The sequence below is a fragment of the Tiliqua scincoides genome, chromosome 3 (assembly GCF_035046505.1).
Source record: "Tiliqua scincoides isolate rTilSci1 chromosome 3, rTilSci1.hap2, whole genome shotgun sequence".
Classification (NCBI taxonomy): Eukaryota; Metazoa; Chordata; class Lepidosauria; order Squamata; family Scincidae; genus Tiliqua; species Tiliqua scincoides.
In genome coordinates, this window is record NC_089823.1 from 82399507 (window position 1) to 82416275 (window position 16769).

General features: G+C 41.4%; 1 protein-coding gene across 4 annotated transcripts in view; it reads right to left on the reverse strand.

Annotated features, from left to right (window-relative positions):
• The window catches only part of TBL1X (transducin beta like 1 X-linked), a 160366-nt gene that overhangs the window by 83131 nt on the left and 60466 nt on the right, over nt 1-16769 (reverse strand). The window lies entirely within an intron of this gene.

Sequence of the window (16769 nt, forward strand, 5' to 3'; positions counted from 1 at the left end):
CATATGGCATTTTCCGTCTCTATCATGTGTGTTCACTTGATTTGTTTGTTGTGTGTTTGTTGCAGAATTTGTACAGAATGCAAAAAACAGTTCTTCCAAGAGTTCAAATGCCTCTTCTCTCAACATTAATTAATTTTACCCCAACATCCAAAAGTCCAGATTTATTTCAGCCTTAAGAAATTGGGGCTGATTCACTCCACTCAATACTAGTCCTAAGTATGAACAAATTCACTGTACAGTACAGTTAAGCAAACAACAAAAACAGTTCCCTGTCTGCTTTGCCTTGAAGTCAAGATCAATTTACAGCCTGAGATTAAGCATGTGGAAGAAATCACTTCAACACCACCACTGATTTGGACATTGTGAGAGTGTATTCAGACAACCACTTTGCCATTTGCTCAGCAGTAATGAACTTGCATGTAGCCATGGCTGATCATGTTAATCAGTCCTTAGTCCACAGCTGTGAGTCATCACAAATGATGAAATGTGTACACTGAAATGGTACCATTGCAGCTCATCATTCTCATGCTTCTAAAAAAATAGGAGAATTTGGTTTAGAAAAATTACTTGGTTCTCTGATATGTTCCTTAGGAGATGCACAGATAATGAATTTTCAGAGCTCTGAAAGTAGTCCTCACAAGACATAATGGTTTTCTTTTCTCTGTTTTCTTTTTTAGTTACACTTCAGTCATCTCATTCTTTTTTACTTCAGGGGTTTTATAAAGATTCAGATTCCCCTTCCATGAAGCACAAGTGAAACTACTGTGATAGGGGTGTGCTTTGTGTGACTATGCGTTTCTTTGTGTGACTATCACACATACTCTCTTCAGTTGTCATTGTGCCAACACTGATTTATCTATTTTTTGTATGTGGAACTTTTTATTGATCTAATTGCATTTTTATTCCCAGTGTATGTTTTAAGATGCCCTCTGAGCCTTTAAGAGCCATGGGATAGAATAAAAATTCCAGCAAGTAAACAATATCACCAGTACATTTTTAGATAGCAGCCTGTGACAACCCTAATGATGATATAAATTCCCCACTGCTGCTTACACCAATGTCTGTAAATGTTAATCTGTATTAAATGACTTTTTAAATATTATACCAACACATTTATTTACAAGCATGGAAATGACTAAGCTCTGCCACATGAGTATAAGAGGAAAAATCTGTGCAAGGCTATCCTTTTCCTAGATACAACAATAACCTGACATCAAAATATTTTTATCATAAAAAAGTTTATTAAGAATGTGCCCTTCTCTTCAGTGATAAAGATATGATTTTGTTCTCTCTGTTGGTAGTTTTGTGAATAATTACTGAATGTTCTAAATAAAGGTAAGAGAAATTCCAATCTCCCTTTCCCTACTTCCTAACCATTTTGCCAGTTTCAGCAAAAACATGGATGAGCTATGCCTTGCAAAGGGAGAACTTTCAAACTTACATTTCATGCATCTTCTGAGTGTGCGAATTGGCAGCTGTCTATTCAAGTTTCCCACTTTTGAGACATACACATGAAATCAGATCACTGATCAATCTAAATCGGTGTGGCCTACAGATCGGAAATGGTTTCAAGGGTGTCATACAGAAATCTCTTTCCTGGCTTACCTGGAGTTGTGGTGATGGAAACTGCATGCAAAACACATGTTCTGCCACTGAACTACAGACACACAGAGCAGAAAGATTCCCCTTTGACTGGAAAGATGTGTTCCCATCTCCTTATCCCACACTGTGCTCATCAATGGAGCTAGCTCACATAGGCAATACCCCATGTTTCTCCTTTACAGGATGAGACAATGCAAACACAGCACACTTTCAGATGTTATGTGTTCATGGACAGCACGCAATCCAGAACATGGTGAATGTGCATCATTCAGCAATCCTGCTAATGCTAATTAGTTCTGGATCTCATCAGTGTCTGGAGTGAAACCAGAAGGAAACTATGTGTGAATTCTCAGGGGAAGGGAAGGACACTATTAATATAATACATAACTCAGAGCAGCATTTCTGAACTAGTCTGGGGGAAAAAGCTGATTGAGGGCCCTTTAAATCTAGATATAAATAAAACCTGCTCTGAGTTCTTCATACTTGAGGCTTCTGAGATAACCTATTGCAAACTCCTTAATTTTTTTTTTTTTTACCTACAAAATTTGGTTCAGGTTGTAGAAACTGACCCAGGTATTTTGTGCCATCAGTTTCAACCTCTTTTTTTGTCCAAGCAGGAACCAGGTTCTTGCTATTCATTGAGCATCATTCTGAAATAAATTGTCTCTTACACACACGAAGCATAAAAATGACATCCATACTTCTAACTATTCATCCCACACAGCTCCCCACCTACAGCATACAGGAGGGGGGGAAAGCCTGGAAGAACTGAATGATGTTTGACAAACAGAAAGGTCTGATACGCCTACATGCACAACACTTTATGAGTCTGTGCTTCTGATTTTATTTCCAATCTGGCAAAGTATATGTGATTATGTTTTCATGCTCTCAGATGCAACCTTGGAAACTGATCTTGTTGCTCCCTCCCATTTTTCATACAAGGGCTGACCCCTGGTGACTGTATACTCTGCTATTTTGTGTTTACCATATGTAACCACTATCAGCAAGGGAGGAAATTCCAGGGCCAAGGTTTGACCTTACTATACTTGCAAGAATACTCTCAAATAAAGAACATTCTTTTAACAGATGTTTCATGTTTCTCTGAAAAAGAGTTGCCAGTCATGGAATTTGTCTAACCCACCAAGAGGGTGGGTTAACAAGGATATATCATGTGAGCCTTTACAAAGATTATAAAAAGAGATAGAGGATGAGCCACAGGTGCCACTGTAAAAAACAAGCATCTGCACACTGTGTGCTGTCTCTTATTAATTTGATTTGGAAATGAAAACCACAGAAGGTGCAAGAGTCTTTATTCTATATGACAATGTGATGAAATCATAACAGCATGCCTGGGGCGAAATAAAGAACTCTTTCAAAGTGAACTTAAAATAAAAAATTGTAGTCAGCAATTTGTCAGAATGTAAAATAACTCTTAAATATTTTATCGCTTTTTTGCAATATTTTTTAAATATTTTATTGCTTAAATATTTTATTGCTTTTTTTGCCACACCTGGAGTATTGTGTCCAGTTCTGATCAAAACATCTCAAAAAGGATACAGAGGAGATGGAAAAGGTGCAAAAGAGAGCAACAAAATGATTACTGGGCTGGGGCACCTTCGCTATGAGGAAAGGCTACAGCATTTGGGCCTCTTCAGTCTAGAAAAGAGGTGCCTGAGGGGGGCATGATTGAGACATACAAAATCACACAGGAGATGGACAGAGTGGATAGAGAGAGGCTCTTTTTCCTCTCACGTAACACCAGAACCAGGGGGCATCCACGAAAGTTGAGTGTTGGGAGAGTTAGGACAGACTGAAGAAAATTTCTTTACCTAGCATGTAATTAGTTTGTGGAACTCTTTGCCACAGGATGTAGTGATGGCATCTTGCCTGGATGCCTTTAAGAGGGGATTGGACAAATTTCTGGAGGAAAAGTTCATTAGAGGTTTCAAATCATAGTAGGTATGTGCAAGCTCTTGGCTTTAGAGGCAACCTGCCTCTAATTGCCAGATGCAGGGGAGGGCACCAGGACGCAAATTGTGTCTGTTGTCTTGTGTGCTCCCTGAGGCATTTGGTGGACCACTGTGAGATACAGGAAGCTGGACTAGATGGGCCCTTGGCCTGATCCAGCGGGGCTCTTCTTATGTTCTTATGTTCTTATTGCACTTTCTTTCTTACCAATGGATCCCAATGATAACATCAATATGAATCTGCCTGTCCTCTGAGGTCATAATATTAAAATGGTGCAAGCAGCCACCGGGTAGGTGGGACTCGTTAGCCTGGGAAGGCAGCTCATCTAAGAGAAGGAAAACTCTGATCCCAAACCTCCACTGCCTTGTGGCTACATCCAGTTATGGAAAAAGTTTCAGGAATCAACCTCGAGGCAAAATCAGAGGCAGGTCGTGGTTGTATACAGTCATGCTCTGGCAACTCTTGCAACACCACTGGAACCAACCGTATTGGCTTCTGCCTTTCCATTGCGCCATTTCAGCGACGTGGAGAGGGGGGATTTGCTGCATGGGTAACAGCCTATCCTCCGTACCTACTTTACCCAGGCTTCGCGCACTGGAGAGGACACTCCAACTTCACCATACAGCGTCGGCACAACACGGGAAGCAGCAGTTTATTGTCACTCCCAAATTGGCCTTTTCTGTCTCATTAGACGCTGTTTCAGAACCACTTTTCAGAGCGCAATACCATAGTCTTCAAAGACTGAAGGATGCCAATGATGCTTCTATCATTGAAATTAATGCATGGTAAAGGTTGAGGCTTTTCCAAAGTAGAAACATTTCCACAAATTGCCCCATGATTGAGTGATTCATTTCAGGTGATACTGAGGAAAAGGGTATTTTCCCAGACTGTTTCATGGCTAGAACCATTAAGGACAAGGGATAAAAAAATGTAATTGGGGGGAGGGGGTTGGTGGTGGTGGTCTCCTTGTTAGGGGACCTGAACTAAGATTTATACCATCAGAAAAAAATTTCAGGTATTTTCATATATCTGAAAAACGTTGCTTTTAGTACAGGTGTGCACCACTTAACAGAGGCATTTCTCCCATCCCTGTTGTTATGTGAGTATGTTGTTAAGCAAACATTCAGCCCAATCTAGTGCATTTGATGTGTAAACAGATACTCCCTGCCAGACACTAGCTGACTGCACAGGCTACTGGAGACAGATTGCCTTTCTCTGCATTAAGATCCTCTTTGTTGTGTAAACAGACACTCTGCTGCAGGCTATGGGAGACCTGATTGCCTCATTAAGAGCTCTTTGTTGTGCTTTGACCACCATCATTAAGCAGAAGGTTGTTAAGTGGCCCACACCAGTATATTTTGAGACTTAAAGGGGTCTGAAGTCCCATTGACTTGCATTGGAGTTATCACAAAATGTTGCTTTGACATACTTTGGAACATTACAGTTGTGCAAAAGAGGATTCAAATCCTGGAAGTCCACAGGATTGCAGCCTTATTGGTTTAAAAAGATAAAGTGAAGGAGATAAAGTGAAGGAGAATGTTAAAACCGTTATGTTTACTGTAGCGGAGTGAAACCACTGTGTATTCAGGGCAGCAGGCAGTTTTCAGAGCTGCCTGCAGCCTCTTCCTGGTTGTGCTGAGGCTCTTCCTTTCACTCAGTGATGCCCCAGAATACATCGCGACATAGAAGAGAATGCATCAATGCATTCTGGGGAAACACTGAGTGAATCAGGAAGAGGCTCTAGCCAGCTCAGAAGACCTCCTGCAAGCCTTGAAAATACAGTGGTTTTGCTGCACATTGGTAGAAAGAGCTATTTTTAGCATTCCCTTTCACTTTATCTTTTTAAAGGGCACCCCTGATATCGATGGATCCCCAGTATCAGCAGGGGAAGGGTGTGGAACGGAACCCTTGGATTCCGGGGCACGCATGTACTTGAAAATGCACATGAATTGTAATTTTCTTAGACACAATAATCAGTGTTAATTTTAAGTGCATTATTACAGCAAACTTTATGACCCAGATGTTTTTAAGTGCTCTTTTCTTTGGCAATATATTTTAGAAAAAGCATCTAACAGCTACAATCATTTCTGACAATGGTAATGTAATTTTTTAAAAATCTGTATAACAGCCCAGTATTATCTATACAGCCAATGTGTAGGATCCTCTAGTCTAAACCTGACATTTTTGACACATTCTGCATCATTTTCTTCCTATTCCAAAACAAGACATCCTTTTACTAGGTTGGCTGAAATCACTGTTTTACTTAGCAAATCTTTGAAAACTAAGTCATGCAGCAGGAAAGAAAGAAAAGAATCCTTCATGAAGTATTCACAAAGGCTAAATGGGCCAGGAAACGGCTTCTCATGCTCAGCTCCTTATTTTCTCTTGCACGGTCAGTTCTAGCGAACTCTGGAAAAACAAGACAACCATTTCTTTTCCTCACACTGTTAAGCTCAGCAAATCAGATTGAAGTGCTTGATAAGCTGCGGCTCTGTTTCATGCCTGCAGCAATCATAGGGGGGAAAATAGCCAAGCAACCACAAACAGGTAGCAACCACATCCATTTTCATAGTTCCCTGGTGTGACACACTATTCAGCAACTACACTGTATTCAGCAACAGATGGGGACTTGGAAAGAGGAGAAGAAGAAAAATGTGAAGCCAAGCTTCAATAAACATAAATACAGAAGTGACATTTTAATACATGCAGGGTTAACCCTACAGTATCAGCTTTTAGAAATTAAATTTCACATAACAAGGGCAGCTGGGTGTCCGTGCCACAGTAGTTGCATAGGGGTCACCTTAAAGTTGCACATAGTGGCTGTCATCAAGCAGTTAAACCTTTCATACTAAATAGGCTGCCATACGATGAGGGCTATTTTCTGTATGCCACTGCTGACATGGAGAAAGCGGCACACCTGGAGTGTGCGCCATAAGAAAGTCACCCCAACAACAGAGCCAACAACTCCTTGGGAATGGCTTATATTATATAAGGCCCTATACTGAGAGATTTAAAGCAGCCCCACATGGAAGGAGGAATGTGTAAACAGGCCCTTATTTGGTATCTTCATACTAAATGACAACAGAAGTACATTCACAAAGGTTTCAAATTACTGCAAGATACAGCAGAAGTCTGGCCAATCACTCATATGTGCCCCTAAAAAGAAGAGAATAATAGTCAAGAGTTGTGGGGCTGGCATAAAAGACCACAACCTGTCACCGTGAACATGCAATTAGCTGGGAAAATTAAGCATTTGGAAGTTTTAGGCTGTTCATTGTTAGTTGTGATTTTACAGACAAGTATGCAGGGGTTCTATCACACAGACAATTGTGCCTCAGCCCCAACTAGAATCCCTCATTTGTTTGTAGTACAAAACATCTACTAAGTTTTGTAGTTTCTGTTGAATTATGTAGTGATGACAATACCTAAAAATACATCTTGGAAACAGTATTCTTGACTCCCAGATCAAACTTCAACTTGGATGGAATAAAAAGAGGTGGAAAAACAAAAATAAAGCCCAAAGAGCTTACATTTTATGCATCTTGTTTGTTCAATATACATTAAACCCTTCCTGCAGTTTATTTTGAAGTCAACTATTTTCCCTGTAATTGTATAGAAAAACAAGAAAGTTAAGCCTAAACGACTTTTCATTTCACCAGTCAAATCGGAGAAGTACTGCAGTACTGTACAAAAAGACACATATTACTGTTACTGGCCTGCATCAAATATAAAATTTGTATGAACTAATTACAACAGCCTATTACAACCACATATTTAATTAGATTCCAGGCTGTACGAACTGTTTGTTGTCGATAATTTGAGCATTATGGTCCTTGTATTTTTAAAGTAAATATCATGACCATGTCACAGGATATTATTGAGTGACGCGGAGTGCATAGATAGTGACATTCTTCATTCTCTCAAGAAAATTGATTGGCCAGAGATTCAGGCCAGACATAAGGAAACACTTCTTCACACAGTGCATAAGTAACTGTCCCTAAATGGTCAATACCTGGTGATTGAAAATTCACAATCACAGGTTCTTGTTCTCTCCAGGGAGACTTCCTGTGCAGACAAACACAGGAATGCTGCCTGTTAATGTTCTCTGAGTTGTCCCTCTAGCATGCAGACTTCCTGCCCACTTGTCTGTCTATAAGAATTCTGCTTATAGCCTCCTGTACAAGCAAGATACTTTGTGCAGGAGTAAACAAAAGCAATTAAGGTAATGGGTGAAGGATAGGGTCCCCCCCTCCACAATTTCCGGTTTCTGCGCCAGGGGGGAACGCATCCCCGGTAGATACCAGGGGATGCCTGTACTGACTTAGGGGCTAATTCTATCCAACTTTTCAGCACCAGTGTAGTCGCAATGCAGTCCCAAGGTAAGGGAACTAGTGTCCACTTACCTTGAGAAGCCCTTTCCACCACAGGATGCAGCACTTGCCTCATTGGCATGGTTGCACCAGCACTGGAAAACTGGATAGGATTGGGCCCTTAACTTCTGTGACTATTTTCAACATTCTGTTTTCTTCAACTACATCTATTTTTTATGTAACCAAAGAGAATTGCATTTAAAAATGCATTTTAAAAATGAAAAACAACAATTTAAAAAGTTTCACACGTCAGAGCAGCCAGGGGTGTGTGTGGGAAAGACAGTTCAATGCCCCTCTTCCACTCTGTCTTGCCAAATTGCCCACTCCCAATTTACAGGCATTTTGTGAAAGAACTCCATATATGTCTTTTGCTGTTGGAGCTTTCTTGGTCCACAAAATCCCTAGGAATTAGAACACAGATTGCAATATTGCACTGAAAATTGAATCAGGCTTCAACTAATTAGTAGTAGAAGCTTTAATTAAATTTCTTTAAAGCATATTAAGCTGCCAGAAATGAAAAGATGACAAAGCAACCTATAACGACAATCAATGGGCAGCTGTTTGGGACACCAACCAGAATTTCTTTCACTAGTCTAAAGCTAAACTCCCCTTTATATGCTTGTTGTTGGTATCAAGTAGCATTGCTTTAAAAGGCAAGCATAAAAGCTTTGGGGAAATTACTGCATCCTGGATAACCAATGCAGATGTTGGAGGAAAAAGTAGGAATTGATTCCTCTAAAGGAGTCTTCACTTCCCTGTAACTAGGTGACTGGCAAACCTGTCAATGTTCTTAGTGCATGATGTTATAGGCCAGCCTATGTCTTGTTATAGGCCAGCCAAAAAGTGAAGTGGTTAATTTCTGTTACTTTGGCCCACTTAATAGTAAGCATATTATGCAAATATCGATTTCAACCAAAGGATGTGGTTGATAACATTACTCTTAGTGGTTGGAAATGTGTTAATAACCTTGGAAAACTGTGCTTTTGCATTAATTTTACATTTTGGATCAAAAACTCAGATTCATTCACAGTTATGGAGCAAAAGCTCCCTTAACTGAGGGAGGCAGTTGTGACCAAGCAAGGCCAGGTCTTAAGATTATAAAAATGTTGAACACATCTAGGTATTTCTTGCATATTTCCATTTTTAAAATTTTACACACTACACAAATTTAGACAATTTCTAAACAGGTTAACACAGCCATCCGTAGTTAGCAAAGTCTTTCCATCCACTCCTAAAGGCAGAAAAAATGAACTTAAATATGAATCTTCATTTTTTCCCCAGCATTTGTATTCCTTTCGATTCTTGATTCAGACAGGGAAGTGAAATAAAAACAGCTTCTCATTGTTCTAGCAACATCCTAATGTTAATCATTTTATAAACAATTTCCATTTCCTTCCCTTCCCAAAATATATTTGTTCACCAGTTTAAATAAAGGCTCTAAAAGAACATAACGTCAGTAACATAAAGATTGTATTAATGTGCCCAGCTTCGATTTCAAAGGCATGTCAGTGTTTTTAATTAATCTTACTAACTCTAGTTGTCTTCAGTTTTTATTGGCCAAATTTAGGTTTGTGTGCATTTGTGGGGAGCGGGAAATCAATCTTGACTTTTTATAAATGAATTTGCACTTCATATCCCCTTCTATATTTGCAGTCTGGAAAAGGAACTGGTGATGGCACACTCAAACCTGGCCCAAGTTGAAGAGGTATCTCCCTAATTTTCTGCCTCCCCATTTTTTTGCACATGCACATCTTCTTTGCACATGCCCCACGCCTCCAATGCTCACAAAGCCATTTCTTTTGAAAAAAGAAATAATGAACACTCAAAAAAACAAACAAACCCAACAATGGCAGCATGAATCAACCAGTCAACTCAGTGGTTCCCTGGAAAACCAATGTCTTGATATTCTTTCAAGATGGCCTTGTGAGAACTGAGCATTACAAAGTGGTGGTATTCCACAGAAAATGCAGCTCCTTCTTGAGAGACCAATCTTGCAAGGAAAAAAATTCAAAACAAAGCTATACTTCCAGATTTTAACTTTTGGAGCTTTCAAAAAAATGCATGAAAATTGTATTATTTGTAGATGTGCAGTTATTAGGATAGAATAGAATAGAATCCTTTATGGGAATATACGTGCAGTTATTATTAAAACAAGGCTATGTAATCTTTCACTAACAGCACAATCCTATCTTGTGCTGGAACAGGCAAGCCAGGAGGCTAGACTATATCCAGCGCAGGATAGGTGCCCAAAGTGATTCAACCAAGAGGTAAGCCACTGCAGCTCCTATGGGTCTCCTCAGACTTGCACCAGCTCCTGAGGCCTGGAACAAGGTTGGGATCCAGTATAACTGTCCGGTCCCAGCCCCGCCTCCCACTCCCCACCTGCCTGCCCGCCCCCAGGGCCACCCACCGGCCGCCCTCCCCACCCCACCCCCGGTCCGGAATGTGTCCCTTCCACCTCCTCCCTGCCCACCCCAGAGTCTTGTGTTGGCCGAGTTCAGCTGATGCAAAGCTCAGTGCTTCCATCTGCGGGGAGGATTAAGTCAGCCTTCACAGGGCAGCACACATCCGTGCGCTGGCCTAGTTGACTCACAAGGAGGCGGAAACGTGCCTTATGGCACATTTGCACCTTAGGATTGTGCCCTAAATAACTAAAGACAATTATCTAAGAGAACTTCTTCCGGTAAGCGAAAGAGAATTTGTTTATCCACTCTCACCTCCTACAGATAAGCAAGGAAGAGGGTACTGAAAGAGAAGTTCAGTACTCAGAAATAATGCCAAATGATGGAGTTACATAAACAAACGATGTGCTTCCATCTCCTCCTTCCCTTCATGGGTTCCATTTTCGCCTCTTATTTCCAATTTAGCAGTAAATCATAGTTTGCCTAGTATGGTGGAGAGAATGCAAGGTTACAGTTCATGAGATTCTGGATGCGGAGCTTGGCACAGAGGTTGGGGATAGACCTGATAAAGGAAACAGGAACAAAGAGCTGAGCAGAAGGCTGGGATAGAGAGTCAGGGCACAATCCTAACCAACTTTCCAGCACTGAAATAGTTGTGCCAATGTGGCATGCACTGCATCCTGCAGTAGGGAGGCAGTCACTGGGACCTCCTCAAGGTAAGAGTATGTTTGTTACTTTCCCTTGGGATTGCACTGCAGCTAGGTCAGTGTTGGAAAGTTGGTTAGGATTGCACCCTCAGTCTCATAACAGGTTTTGTGAGAAACTACCAATATGGAGCTGTTGCTCAAGCAACTGACTGATGGACACTGAAGAGATTTTATAACAGAAGAGCACCACCCTTCCTAGTTGCATGCCTTCAGCTGAGGCATGCAACTTAATTCAACGCCTGTTCTAGATTTTAGACCTTCTCAGCAACTCAGCATTGCTGCTGTTCTTCAGGTCAAGGAAGGCAGAGATCATAATGTGGAGGTCAATGGATGACCACCAAGCTCTCAATGGATGGCCTCTGGTTGTAGTGTTAGTGCTTTCCCAAATGCACCTCCTGTAAAGATCAGCTCCTCCTCCTCTCCAGAGATGGCCTCATTAGGATCTAGGATTTGGTTATGGTTTGGTCCCAACAAGGTCAGAAATGTGTGAGCACCCTGCTCACTTTTGTAACACCATAATACCAAATCATGGTTTCATATTACAGTAGAGACAACCTGTAGTGACAAAACAAACAACTCAGTAAACTGGAAAGAACCAGAAGCTCATCAAATTCAAAACTTTCCCCATGCAGGAACCTCCAGCTATAAGGTTCTTCAAAGATCAACACAGATAATTCAACACAGACTGTTGGCACACTACAAGTATACAGCAGGCATAGTTCCACATTATTCAGGTAAATGAGCTAAGCCACATTTTACATAAGAGAATTCCAGTGCTGTAAACTCCTTTGAACATACACAGTGGTAAGGTATGGCAGGGTTGGAAATGCATGCACAATTCTCAACAATACTGTAATCTGAAGAACTGTTTCTACAGGTAGTATTGGTCTTCACTCAGTAGCATGGGGAGGTAGCAGAGGACATAGGACCCCATGCGGCACTCTTTCTGCTGCGGTCCTTCCCGCCCCTCGCTCACCTCCCGTGCTCCCTCCAACTGCAGCTGTGCCTCAGGAAAAACCAGAAGTGAATGCTTTAAGGCCTTCTAAGGCCTCTGGAAGGCCTTAAAATGTCAGTTCCAATTTTTTGGCAAAACTGGAGGCCTCAGAACACACTCTGGACATGACCAGAGCGCAGTCCAGGTTGCATTCAGAGGGTGCAAAGGGCCCACATCAGGGGGCAGCTCTGGAAGTTGTGCCCCCAGGGCAGTACACCTTCCGGCTTTGCTGCTGTCACCACACAAATGTAATTTGGATGGATAGCTAACATTTTAAAATGCTGCTTCTAATTCTCATTCAAGCAAAAGTTCAGAATGAAACACTGCTCTATTTTAACAGACTAATTTCTAAAATGTATCAATTACAAAAGGGCCTAGGGGGTACAAAGTTTCTTTGGGGCCCCTTCCCAAAGAGGAAGGGGGTGAAACAAAAGTGGGGGGGACAATGGGATGGGCAGCCTTCTGTAGTAGCTGCAGCCCCACAGCTTCCATTCACTTCTTCATGGCAAGCAGATCCACAAGCCAAAGAGCTCTTGGAGCAGGCCAGTTTCCTCCCAGATGTGACACTGTTAAGGAACGTAGGCATTCCTGGGCCTGGTACATGTGGCTTCTGGCAGTACTTGCCGCCATGTGCATCCCATGTGGGCAGGAAGTCTGGGTGAGATTGGCAAATGTAAGATCCTAGGAAATTTCTGGGCCCCCTCCTTTGGGTCCTGGGCCCCCTTTCTGACCCTGGGCCTGGATACAAATTACCCCCTTTATCCCCCTCTCCTACGCCCTGAATTACACCAACTACTTTTCCTGTGCATCTTATGAGAAAATGAGAGCCTGCCTAACATGACACAACTGTTCTCTTCCAGACTATCCTAGCCACATATCATTGTTATCAAATGAGAGTGCAGAGTGCTTTGGAATTCAAAGGTCTTTCCCCTCCCCTTAATTAACTTGGCTTGTTTGCGAGAACCTGTTTAGCCAATCTAATTATTTTGATTCCAATTTCCAGCTTTATCAGGGGTGCAGTGGTGCAAGAAATCAAAATGCCTGTCCTCTCCATATGTGGCAATCTAAAAAGCAAACCGCATCTCATTTGCTGAGCCATCACTGAATGACTTGGGGCACTGTCAGAATAGAATTTATGCTCAATCTTCTGGAGCTGGTTTGAGAGGGTTTTCCCCATGCACTGAGTCTGAGCATTTCACAGACTATTTCAGATATGCTGCTGCTTGTTGCATCATCAGTCACACCACAGAAAACTCAAACAAGGAACAGTGCAGAGAAAGGAGACTCAAGTATCTTCCTCCAATTTTAAAAGAGAACTTACTCCATTTTACTTAACAGGCTACCACCAAAAACCAGCCACACAAACGTGCCGTAGACACTCGCCTATAAGTCGATCCCACAGATAAGCCCAGGGCAGGTTTTGAGCCACCAATCACGGAATTTTCTATGACCCTCGGATAAGTCAGGGGTTAAACTTAGGGGGGTGTCTGACTATAGTTTTGTCTGATTTTACCCAAGGCCAGATCCTGAAAAATAACCCACCACTAATTGTTACCTACGAACTGTAGTCTCTAATTTATTAAAAACATAGTAACAGATCATAAGATACATTTTTATTCTTTTTAAATTCTGATCTTCATCACCTTTTTGTAAGCACTATCAGAGTAAGTGCACTGTAAACAACATACCAGCAAAACAGTGGTTCCCAACCTGGTATTTATGTACTCCCAGGGACACTCAACAGGACCTTTAGGGGTAGTTGAAAAAGAATGGAATAATGGCAGAAAAAGGCAGGTCATGCTCCAGAATGCCTTGCAAGGACCAGCAAGGCAGGGAGGGAGGGAGGTAGCTAGTTGGCTGTGAAAGCCCCACCAATAGCTAGTTTTTGGTCATCAATTCACGCACGAACCAGTGATTGAAAAACAGCACAGTAAAAAAGCTGAAACATAATATGGAAAGTGATCAATCAACCAGAATTTCTCAGCACACTTCTGGTGCAAAACAGTGCAAAGGCAGAGTCTTCTGTTCTTCAAACAGATAAAAAGAGAAAACACTGTGATAAATAGATGAAGTCTGGGCTTCCATAGAGAGGAGATGAGGGCTTGTATTATTAATTGCAAACATTTTGCTAATATGAAGGGTACAATTTATGGAAATAGGCTGCCAAGGGATATGCCAGTGAAAAAGGTTGGGAAACACTGCAGGAGAACCATGAATCAAATCCACCTTTAAGGTGTCTGGTGTGTTAAGCCAGAAGCTCTACGTACAACATACAACCCATAACACATAACTGGGAGTGTGCAATTCAATTCACAGCAGAGAGATGCAGCTGCATATATTTGCAACCCTTTTTACTCAGAAGCAGACCCACTGCTTTCCATGGGTGTTATTCTTATGCAAGGGTGTATTGAATTGTAGCCTGCTTCAAATGGAAAGGAGGATTCCCATCCTGGTGTTTCAAAAAACAGACCTGCTTTGCAAGCATTTCCAGGCTGCAGCAGAAGGAAGGAGAATAAAAGGTTAACAAATTGCTTCTAAGGAGCTGTGCCTGCCTGCCTGCCCTTTAGAAACAAAACTTTTTTCAACTCTTTTCAGAGTTGAAAGGCTTTGCCCTCTGATTGACCCGGAGATAAGGCGGAAGTGGTAATTGGAGCTTGATTACTTGGCAAAAATTTCACATACTATAGGCATGGAGTATCTATGGTACATACACTTAGGAGGGAGTCACACAAATTGGACTCTGATATGAGCCATACATTGGAGTCAGTTTTGTAACACCCAGGAGCTCTTGACACAAGGCAAAAAATAGAAACTGGGCAAAGGTTAATTTAACTGAGGAAAATGCCAGTGTGAATTTAGCCCACCAGGTGTAACATAACTCCATCTGCACTGAAACTATACATCATATAATTTACCCGAGGAACTCTCCCATTATGCTCCATCACAGTTTCCTCTTACATGAACGTGCCCATTACTCCAAGAAAACAGAATAGCCAAGAAACGGTGTGGATGGCCGAATAGCCAGCATGCTTTAAAAGGGCAGGGACTCACAATTCTGGCTAATACTTAAAATGGCTTGCCCTAATAATAGTCTCTCTTCTTCAAAATGAAGCATAAGAAACAAGGCTTTGAGAAATAAATGTCAAATACATGAAAATACTGCACTTCCTGCAAATTGCTCTATTACGTTTGCATTTTCGTGCAAGAGCTGCGTGTTTTTTATTTCCTTTTATTATAAATCTCTTATGTTTGGCAAGCTGTCTGGCCTCCCTTACGATGATGAATGCTGCAACAAACAATTTGCTGTATCTTTAGAGAAATGGTCAATTCAATTACATTACGCCAGAAGCTCTCCTATCCCTCTTTGCCAAATGTCTTTGCTGTATCCTGCCACAGACAGCCCATTTGTATTCCAGCACAGTAGGACACTTGTTTTACTGACGCATACAGCTTTACTTAGGTACTATCAACAAAACACTATTTCAGTTCTCCAGCTTCATGTTCCTTGCTACCTACATGCTTTCACACTCTTCTACGTTTGATTATTAGGATTTTTCAACTTTCCTGACAATAATGTACAGTATATTAATTACTGATTACACACCTGAAACCCAGCAGCTCCCTAGAACAACCAAAGGCATTAGCGTCCAATTGTGAAAGCTTTTTCGGGGGGAGCAGTCATGGTTTCCATTTTAGAGGATTAATAGCCCAATCCTATGCATGTCTACTCACAAGTAAGTCCCATTTGAGTCAATGGGGCTTGCTCCCGGGAAAGTGTGGATAGGATTGGGCTGTTAACCATTGCTCTTAAAAGTGGAGCCTTAGATTCCCCCTCTCCAATAGCATACCGCTGATTGTTTCTGCTTTTTTGTTATTGCAGAAGCTGGTTTTGCTCAAATGGATGAGGAGCAATGCTTTCTACTGTAAATATCAAAGGGCAAGTATCTATCTATCCACCCACCCACACGTTGAGTCAAGCCCAGCCAGTCAGAAGCATCTTTTTCAGTCACCTGAAGAGGATGTATAGTTTTTCTGTTTCTGTCTCATGCCCCTCCTTCTCTCCCTCCCAACATTCAGTCAAAGAACACCAGTTTAGCAACCCATTAAGCACAGACCCTTTTTAATTTACTTGGCTAGTGAGAAAACAGCACCTGTTATCTGCTATGAAGATTCTCTGTGTACAAGAATGTAAACGTGCATTGTATGTGCATAGCATTCGACAGGCACCAAGCACGATTCAGAAAAAACATACAGCTCTTACATTTATCACAGCCACATCATCATCATAAAAAGGAACCTTTGTGTCCCCAGGAATCACTTAAGACATCCAACTTCTAAACAAGCTCGTAAAACAGTGTATTGGTCTTTGAAACACATCTACTTCCAAATGCTTCACGAGTGGTCAGAATCAATTATCACATTTACAACCTAGTAAAGCAGCAGTGTCTGTATATTTAAACACCAAGGGTAACCATGGAACTGGTTCTCTGCCCCTGTTCAGATTCACATACAGGTCATAAGGTTTTTTAATCAGGCCTTTAAGTTTTAGGATTGCGTTTAAAATGAACAGTTGAAGCATTAGCTAACTAATTGCTAGAGGTCAGTTTTCATTAGTGAAGAGAAATATTTAACTGGTGGTGCTGATAGGGCCTATATTCTCTTTTTTTTTTAATGTTTTGTTTGAGCCACTCACAACGTGCTATTCAAAACTGGTAAATAAACTCTG